Source organism: Dipodomys merriami, unplaced genomic scaffold (genome assembly GCF_024711535.1).
Source record: "Dipodomys merriami isolate MVZ:Mamm:240054 unplaced genomic scaffold, mDipMer1.0.p SCAF_28, whole genome shotgun sequence".
Lineage (NCBI taxonomy): Eukaryota > Metazoa > Chordata > Mammalia > Rodentia > Heteromyidae > Dipodomys > Dipodomys merriami.
In genome coordinates, this window is record NW_027204270.1 from 14,216,566 (window position 1) to 14,226,265 (window position 9,700).

At 46.8% G+C, this 9,700-nt stretch overlaps 1 non-coding gene across 1 annotated transcript; it reads left to right on the forward strand.

Moving 5' to 3' along the window:
• The first annotated feature begins 600 nt into the window (after positions 1–600).
• On the forward strand, positions 601–672 carry Trnaa-ugc (transfer RNA alanine (anticodon UGC)). The gene has a single exon. It is a non-coding gene; the product is annotated as a tRNA-Ala (tRNA).
• Positions 673–9,700: the final 9,028 nt, after the last annotated feature.

Consider the following 9,700-nt stretch of genomic DNA (forward strand, 5'->3'; position numbering starts at 1 on the left):
TTTCTATCAAGGTTCTTTGTCTGCCCCATTTATGACTACAAGGGAAAATATTCTTTTCTTTTCTTTTCTTTTTTCTTTTTTTGCCAGTCTGGGCCTGAACTCTGGGCCTGGGCGCTGTCCCTCAGCTCTTCAGCTCAAGGCAAGTGCTCTACCACTTCAGCGACTGGCTTTTTCTGCTTATGTGGTGCTGAGGAATTGAACCCAGGGCCTCATGCATGCAAGGCAAGCGCTCTACCACTGAGCCACTTTCCCAGCCCGGGAAAAAGATTCTTGTGTCCCCTAGTCCTGGGGACATTCGGAGAGCTGTGGAGTAAGAGACCAGTAGAGAGGCGAGAAGTAGGAGGACTCCCCAGAGTTCAGGCCCCAGCTGAGCCCACAGGTAGCATCTTCTGTGGCCTTGATGCCGAGCCAGACTGGCAGGGGAAAAGCCATACAAGTCCAAGCAGTATACCAGAAGCCAGAAATCAAGATGGAGAGAGGGAAGGAAAGAAGAAGGGAAAGAAGGAGGCTGTATAGTAGGAGCCCTGATATCAACTGCTCAGGAGGTTTCCTTTCAGGAATTAGGTGCAAGAATAATAATCATGACCAGAAGACTGGGAAGGTGGCTCAGTGGTAGAGCACTTGCCTTGCATGCATGAGGCCCTGGGTTCGATTCCCAGTACTACATAAGCAAAAAGAAAAAAAGCCGGAAGTGGCGCTGTGGCTCAAGTGGTAGAGCGCTAGCCTTGAGCTGAAGAGCTGAGGGACAGCGTTCAGGCCCCACAACCGGACCCAAAACAAACAAACAAAAATAATCATGACCAGATTCTGAGGACCTACTATGTGCCCGGCATAATTGGTATTATAGCAATAAATTCAACAGAGGAGGATGCCTTCCTCTTGGAGCTGAGGTCCCATCCAGAGACTCTCACTGGAGGTATATAGCCCTAGTCTTTTCTTTTCTTTTTTTTTTTTTTTTGAGATGGGTCTAGTTATTTAGCCCAGGCTGGTCTCGAACTCAAACTCACAATCCTCTTGCCTCCACCTCCCGAGTGCTGCAATTACAATTATGCACCATCACATCAACCCTAATTAGTCCTTAAGTAAGCATGCTGAGGTCTGGAAATTTGCCAAGGGCACTAGCTGGTCAACACTGAGTCAGGACTTGAACCCTAGCTGGTCAACATTGAGTCAGGACTTGAACTCATATTAGTAAGGCTTTTCAGCCAGAGCATCACTCCAGGAGACTGACTGCAGGACAGTCAGAGCCAGCTTGGGAAGAACCAAACCCAGTCCCAAAGATAACCAGGAGGGTTGAGGAGAAAGAGGGAGGAGAGAACAAGGGAGGAGGGGCCCTGGAGCTGGAGTTTCCCATCTGCATGCCAGAGGCTTACAGTGACTAGAGGAGAGGATAGGGGACCTGGGAGTGACATGGCCAGGGACAGACACTCCATAACCCAATGGTCCTGGTTATCCTTATTTTGTAATTCCCTTCTTGACGTAAAATTCATGAGTCAGTCTCAGAGCTTGTCTAGATTTCACAATCCACATGAATGATTGCAGATGCTTTGGTATCTGCTGCTAATCCATCTTCAACTGCCATGTCTCCTCCACACATACTATGTGAGGATGGACAGCTAACTAGGCCAATCTGGCAATGGTTACTCCACAGCATTGGGACCAACTGAATTCAATGTCTAGTTCTGTTGCTTCCTGTCTGTGTTATCTCAGGCAAATCAGTCCACCTCTCAGATCTTAGTCTCCTGAAGTTATTCTCTGCAGGGCACCGGTGGACTCATGCCTGTAATCCTAGCTACTCAGGAGACAAATTTAAAGATCTTGGCTCAAAACCAGCTTGGACAGGAAAAACCCATGAGATTCTTATCTCCCACTAACCAGCTGGAAGTGGAGCTATGGCTCAAGTGCTAGAGCACCAGCCTTGAGCCAAAAGCTAAGGGACATTGCCCAGGCTCCAAGTTCAAGCCCAGTAACCTTACTCCCAATGTGCAGGATCCCCAGGGAACAGCCAGGGGCCCCTGTGCTCTCAACTTGCAGATGAGTGTGTTCTTTAAGTCACTGGCCAGCTGTCTCCTGAGGTCATGAGAAAGAAGGCGAGGGCCAGCTCAGGGCGCAGGAAGTACAACCGGCCAGCTGGGAGGCAGCAGCAGGCGCTGGTACAGTGGCCTCCTGGATGGGCCGGTGACATCACAACCCCAGGAAACAGCTGCCCAAGAGGTCCTCACTGACCCTCATTCCTCCTCTGGGAAAACTAGCCGCCAGCTGTTGAGGTCCTTGTCCTACTCACTGACTTCCTGGATCGTCCCTTGGTGAACCATCACCTTCGGCAATAGCAGTCACTTCCTCTCTTTGGTGACCTACTATGTGCTGTAATCATGAGTCCCTTTGCAGCACAGCCCATGATCGTGAGTGCCGTCCTCTAGCATTCAATTGATTCAATCCACATAAAGGGAGGTTCAGTACCAGCCCCGTCTTCCAGATGCTGAGGGCTTCAGAGATTCAAGGCAGATCACACGAGTTCATCCAGCCCTCAGCCACCCTTGCTCTTTCTCTGGAATCATCATGTGGTCTGATTCAATGCAGAGTGAGCCAGGTGGAGATTTCTTCCTACCTTGCAAGGTGGGGGTGAAAATTACACACTCAGTTCCTTCCTTCCTCCTTCCTTCCTTCCTCCTTCCTTCCTTCCTCCCTCCCTCCCTCCCTCCTCCCTCCTTCCTTCCTTCCTTCCTTCCTTCCTTCCTTCCTTTCTTTCTTTCTTTCTTTCTTTCTTTCTTTCTTTCTTTCTTTCTTTCTTTCTTTCTTTCTTTCTTTCTTTCTTTCTTTCTTTCTTTCTTTCTTTTCTCTTTCCTGCTTGCTTGCTTGCTTTTCTTCTTTCCTTTTGCTGGTCCTAGAGCTTGAACTTGGAGCCAGGGCACTGTTCCTAAGCTTCTTTTGCTCAAGGCTAGCCCTCTACCATTTGAGCCATAGTTCTACTTCCTGCTTTTTGGTGGTTAATTGGAGATAAGAGTTTCCTGGACTCTCTTCCCTGGGATGCCTTCAAACTGTGATTCTCAGATCTCAGCCTCTTGAGTAGCTAGGATTACAGGCTTTATTTTATTTTCTCAGTTATGGGGCTTGAACTCAGGACCTGGATGCCGTCCCTGAGCTTTTTTCCTCAAAGCTAGTGCTCTATCACTTTGAGTAATAGCTCTACTTCTGATTTTCTGCTGGTTAATTGGAGATAAGAGTCTCATGGGCTTTCCTGCCTAGGCTGGCTTAGAACCATGATCTTCAGATCTCTTCTATCTAGGATTAGAGGTGTGAGCCACCAGCACCTGGCTACAGGCTTTATTTATTCATTCATTCCTTTTTTATATACAGTTTCTCTATGTAGCACAGGCTGGCTTCTAACTCAAGATCTTCCTGTCAAGATTGGAATGCCAGATACATAACACCCCAGTATCTCCATGAATGGTATTCTTGGCTGATGGTTCAGGCTGTCTCAGAACACAGTGAAGGGCTTAGCACAATGTCTGGTACTTTTACAACTGGAAACTATTACGACAATTGTACCTATTCACAAAAGAGTCAATAAAGGCTCTGTGGACCAATCAATCAGTTAATGCCTTGGAGAGGCAGGTGCCAAAACCAGGTCTATCAGACCCCAGATTCGAAGCTTCTTCCCAGCAGCCCAGAATTACTCAGCCAGGATTCTCATGATCCACCCATTAGTCTGCAATGGCTGCAGTAACAAAGCAGTCCAAATGTGGTATCCTACCATGACACACAGCACAGAAAGCCAGAAGTCCAAGACCAAGGTGCTGTATTTACCTCAAGGTTAAATACAGATGAAAAAGTACTTTAATGTATCACAACCATTTGCATTTCTCTCAATTTTGCTGGGAGCATGGCTCTGTCTGGAAGCTCTGAGAAAGAGCTGATCCATTCCTCTCTCCTAGCCCTGGTGGCTGCCCACATGCCCTGACCTCCCTGGCACGGGACTCCATAACTCCAGCTCACCTCTGTCTTCACCTATGGATCTTTTCTTTGTGTCTGTATCTTCATCCTTATTTTACTGTCTCTTGTGAGGACAGGAGTCCTGGGATTTAGGGCCCACCTTAAATACAGAACGGCCTTATTTCAAGAGCCCTAAAATTGCAGCTGGTAGTTGGTGGCTTACACCTATAATCCTAGTTACTCAGCAGTCTGAGCATCAAGGTTCAGAAATAGCCCAAGCAGACAAATCTGGAAGTCTCTTATCTTCAATTACCACCAAGGAGACTGGGAAGGTGGCTAGTGGTAGAGCGCTTACCTTGCATGCATGAGGCCCTGTGTTCAATTCCTCAGCACCACATAAGCAGAAAAAAAAAAAAAAGCCGGAAGTGGCGCTGTGGCTCAAGTGGTAGAGTGCTAGCCTTGAGCTGAAGAGCTGAGGGACAGGGCCCAGGCCAAGTTCAGGCCCCACGACCGGACCCCAAAAAAACCCAAAAAACAAAAACAACCACCAAGAAGCCAGAAGTGGAGGTACAGCTCAAGTGATAGGGTGACAGCCTTGAGCATAAAAGCTAAGCGAAAGTGTAAGACCCTGAGTCAAGCCCCAGTATTCACAAAGGAACAAAGAAAAAAGAAAAAACAACAACAAAAAGTCCCCATAGACTTGGCCAGATGGTGTCTCTCTGTGAAAAATGGGGACTTCTGCAGGGCAAATGAAGCACCAGTGAAAGTTAGAGGTTTATCTAAATCTAAAAAGAAAAGAAAAAGACGGGCGCTGGTGGCTCACGCCTGTAATCCTAGCTACTCAGGAGGCTGAGATCTGAGGATCCCGGTTCAAAGCCAGCCCGGGCAGGAAAGACCGTGAGACTCCTATCTCCAATAAATCACCAAGAAAAGCGGAAGTGGCGCTGTAGCTCAAGTGGTAGAGCGCTCGCCTTGAGCTGAAGAGCTGAGGGACAGCGCCCAGGCCCAGAGTTCAAGACCCACGACCGACAAAAAAAATAAATAAATAAAAATAAAAAATAAAAAAATAAAAAGAAAAGAAAATTAAAAAAAAAAACCTCAAGGGTAAGTACAGATGAAAATGTACTTTACCATGTCACAAACATTTGCATTTCTCTCAATTTTGCTCCATCTTTGGTACTACCTTTCATGCAGGAAATTTCCTGCCCGGAATAGCTGCATGTATGAATTCTACTGTGGGTTATCCTGTTCTCTTAACCAACAGTGCAACTCAAAGGAAAGGAATGGATTTTAACACCAGTATATCTCCAGTGCTCAGCCCCATGTGAGGTACACAGGAATCACTCAGTACTCAGTAAGAGTTTCACTGAATGAAAACACTACCAAAAAATACATTATATAACATTACTTGTGTGTGTGTGTGTGTGTGTGTGTGTGTGTGTGTGTGTGTGTGTGTGTGTGTGTGATCTCATCAACTTAGGAAATCACAGGCTGGCTGTTGCCTTAAACTTAGGTCAGTCAACCAAGGTGAATGCAGAAGGCAGCAACTTGAGCCTAACTCTCCAGGTCTCCACCCGCTCTTCTGTTTGGAGCCCTTTGGAGTCTGAGCATGCCAGGGAGGCGAAGTCTGCCTTGAGATAAGAACTAGAGGTTTCTTGAAGGTTTATTTTGTTTCTGGAGCCACCAGATCCAGTGGGCGGATTGTGTCTTGAAATAGAAGCATCTCGAAAGGCCTGTGAATCATTTCTCGGAGCTGGTCTGAAGTTTCATATCCTGTTCTCAGTATTACCTTCAGCAGTGTGTGTGTGTGTGTGTGTGTGTGTGTGTGTGTGTGTGTGTGTGTGTGTGTGTGTGTGTGTGTGTGTGTGTGTGTGTGTGTGTGTGTGTGTGTGTGTGTGTGTGTGTGTGTGTGTGTGTGTGTGTGTGTGTGTGTGTGTGTGTGTGTTGTTTTCAGGCCTGTTTGCTTACGGTTTGGTTTTGAAACTTTTACTTTCTTTTAATGGCTTTTTTTTTTAACTGGAAGAATTTTTCCAATGTTGTATTTGCGAGAAAGTTCAAACCCTGGAATGACCAAAGCTCTGAAAGAATTCAGACGTTGTGAGGGGAATTTATATCTGGGATGAATCACCTCACTTGCTGATTTCTTTAGTGTGAAGATCTTTTAGTAAACTTGTATGTACCCAGCATGGCTGAGATTTGAAGACCACAGTCCAAAGCCAGTCCAGGAAGGAAAGTCTCTGAGATTCTTACATCCAGTTAAGCACTAAAAAGCCAGCAATGGAGCTGTGCCTCAAGTGGTAGAGCACTAGCCTTGAGCAAAACACTGAGAGACAGTGCTTAGGCCCTGAGTTTAATTAAGCCTTAGTACTGGCATGAGTGTGCGCGCGCGCGCGCACGCACACACACACACACACACACACACACACACACACACACCACACGATTGCCCAGAATACGCAGAAAGTAAATGGAAAAGTTATATCCTAGCTGGAGATGGAAGCTATTGGCTCATGTCTGTGATCCTAGATACTCAGGAGGCTGAGATCTGAGAATCATTGTTCAAAACAGCCCGGGCAGTAAAGTCCATGAGACTCTTATCTCCAATTAACAACCAGAAAACTGGAAGTGGCACTGTAGCTTCAATTGGTAGAGCATTATCCTTAAGCTAAGAAGCTCAGGGACAGTGCCCAGGCCCCACTACTGACAAAATAAAAATCCTAACTGGGAAGGATTGGGATTGGCGGGGGAGGGGGGAGGCTGGGAAGGGATGTGAAGGGTAAACCAAAGGAGGAGGGTGCAATGCTTGGTAAGAAATGTACGCATTATCCTGCCCATGTAATTGTAACCCCTCTGTACAGTATGTTCACAAATAAAATTAAATTAAATTAAAAAAAATCCTAACTGGAAAAAAAATAAATAAAGACAGCTTAAGGACTCAATGGCTGGAAGACAGGAGGCTTTCTAGAGTTGTAGGACCTAGACTGTCAGACAGGACAGGGCCATGTGGTGTCCTGCCTCCCCTATGCTCACACACACACACACACACACACACACACACACACACACACACACACACACACACACACACACACACACACACACACACACACACACACACCAGTACTAGGGCTTGAATTCAGGACCTCAAACTCTCACTTGGCTTTTTTGCTCAAGGCTGGCTCTCTACCACTTGAGCAACACCTCCACTTCTGGCTCTTTGCTGGTTAATTGGAGATAAGAAGCTCTCACATGGCTGTGAATGTGGCCTAGTGGTAGAGTGCTTGCCCCTATCATGCATGAAGCCCTGGGTTCAATTCCTCAGTACCACATAAACAGAACAAGCCGGAAGTGGCACTGTGGCTCAAGTGGTAGAGTGCTAGCCTTGAGCAAATGAAGCTCAGGGGTAGTGCCCAGGCCCTGAGTTCAAGCCCTAGCACTGGCAATAAAAAAATAAAATTAATTAATTAATTAAAAAAACAAGAAGCGCTTATATTTGTCTACCCAGGCTGGCTTTGAACCTTGATCCTCATATCTCAGCTTCATGCATAGCTTGGATTACAAGTGAACTACAGGCACCCATTACTACAAGGTAAAGTTTTTACTTTATGCATGAGGTTCCCTGCAAGTCTAATACAGTAAGGCTCCTTTTCTTATTAATAACAGCTCAGGGTGGATTTGTTTTTTCAGCTCCCTCCAACAAAGAGGCCAGCTGTGGGTTATGAGGGGAGTGGAGGCTGGCAGCTTAGCTGGGGTAAGAGGCAGGTCTGGGGCAGCACAGACTGGTACGTGGTAGCCCTCAAGAATCTCAGGCTATCAGTCATGCTCATGCCAGCCAGCACCACCTATAACAGGCCTCTAGTCTGGACCAAACCCTGCCCTGCCCACTATGTATCCAGTGGGGACTTGTACCTGACCCTTTTACCTTCAGTTCTAATGGCCTTTCACTCAGCCCGGGCTGGTTCCCTGCTTTCCACTTTGACCTCCTACTCCTGTCCTTAGCCAGAGGTCAGATTCCTCCACCAGCTCCTGAGAGGGACTAGCTTTCTGAATGAACAGCCTATGTAGCCCTAGCCCTGAGGCTTAGCATCTCAGTAAAGCACCCTGAGCAAGCACGCACCTGGCCTTGAGAAGGAAACAGAGCTGTAATAAGAAGGGGTAGAGCCACCCAGGACTCTGCTCTGCCTGGGACCCACTTCACAAGCTTTCATTAAAACATTAGGTGTTCTGGCTGTAATCTGAGCTACCCAGGCGGCTGAGACATGAGCTTTAAGGTTCAAAGCCAACCTGGGCAGGAAAGTCTGTGAGACTCTTATCTATAATTAACTATGCCAAAGCCAGAAGTGGAGCTGTGTCTTAATGTAGAGTGCGTCTTGAGTGAAAAAAGCTGCAGGGCAGTGCCAATACCAGGGTTCTAAGTTCAAATGTGCACGCACAGAGAGAGAGAGAGAGAGAGAGAGAGAGAGATGAGAGATGAGGGAAGGACAGAGAGAGAGGGAGAGAAGGAAAGAGGGGGCAGAGAGAGAGAGAGAGGCCCAACTCAGGCTAGATTTGGCTTGAAACCACTCAGGTGTGCTCTCTGGGGCCAACTGTGCCCTGTTAGCTGAGGTGAGATGATGAGAAACTAGCTTGGGACATCTACAGGCTCTGGTGCGCCAGAAACCAAGTGGGCGTCAAGGGTGGAGGCAATGTTATCTGTAGCATGTGGGTACCACAGGGGAAAGTTGGGAGGGAGAAGGGACCAACCATCTCCCAGTGGGCCAGCCATCACCTGCAGGGAGCAGTGAAGCATCAGGGTACAGGAAATCAGGCTGAGGCTGACCTGAATAAATCAACCAGAGTAAGGTGGGCTTCACGGCTTGTGACTTCAGAACAAATCAAGCACTAGGACCCATGCTACCCCTCCCCCAACCTAGTCACATAGGATGCAGAACCCAAAGCATGGACGGTGGCAGGAGGGGGTGAGAAGGAAGTTTTTGTTTTTAGGGTTTTTTATTTTTATTGTTTTGCTTTTTTTTTTTCCCATTCTGACCCAGATGAAAATATAACCTATTCAAAACATGAAGGTGAAATTCTCTTACTGACTTAAAAATCTCATAAAAATACATCCCGGGGGCTGGGAAGGTGGCTCAGTGGTAGAGCGCTTGCCTTGCATGCATGGGGCCCTGGGTTCGATTCCTTAGCACCACATAAGCAGAAAGAGCCAGAAATGGTGCTGTGGCTCAAGTGTAGAGCACTAGGCTTGAGCTGAAGAGCTGAGGGACAGCGCCCAGGCCCAACGACCGACAAAACAAAAAAACATTCTGGGGCTGGGAATGTGGCTTAGTAGTAGAGTGCTTGCCTAGCATTCATGAAGCCCTGGGTTCGATTCCTCAGTACCACATACACAGAAAAAGCCAGAAGTGATACTATGCTCAAGTGGAAGAGTGCTAGCCTTGAGCAAAAGAAGCTCAGGGACAGTGCCTAGGCCCTGAGTTCAAGCCCAGGACTGGCAAAAAAAAAAAAAAAAAAAGAGAGAGAGAGAGGAAGGAAGGAAGGAAGGAAGGAAGGAAGGAAGGAAGGAAAGAAAGAAAGAAAGAAAGAAGGAAGGAAGGTAAGAAAGAAAGAAAGAAAGAAAGAAAAAGAAAGAAAGAAAGAAAGAAAGAAAGAAAGAAAGAAAGAAAGAAAGAAAGAAAGAAAGAAAGAAAGAAAGAAAGAAGGAAAGAAAGAAAGAAAGAAAAGAAAAAGAAAAAAATACATCCTGGCTCACACCTGTAATTCTAGTTACTCA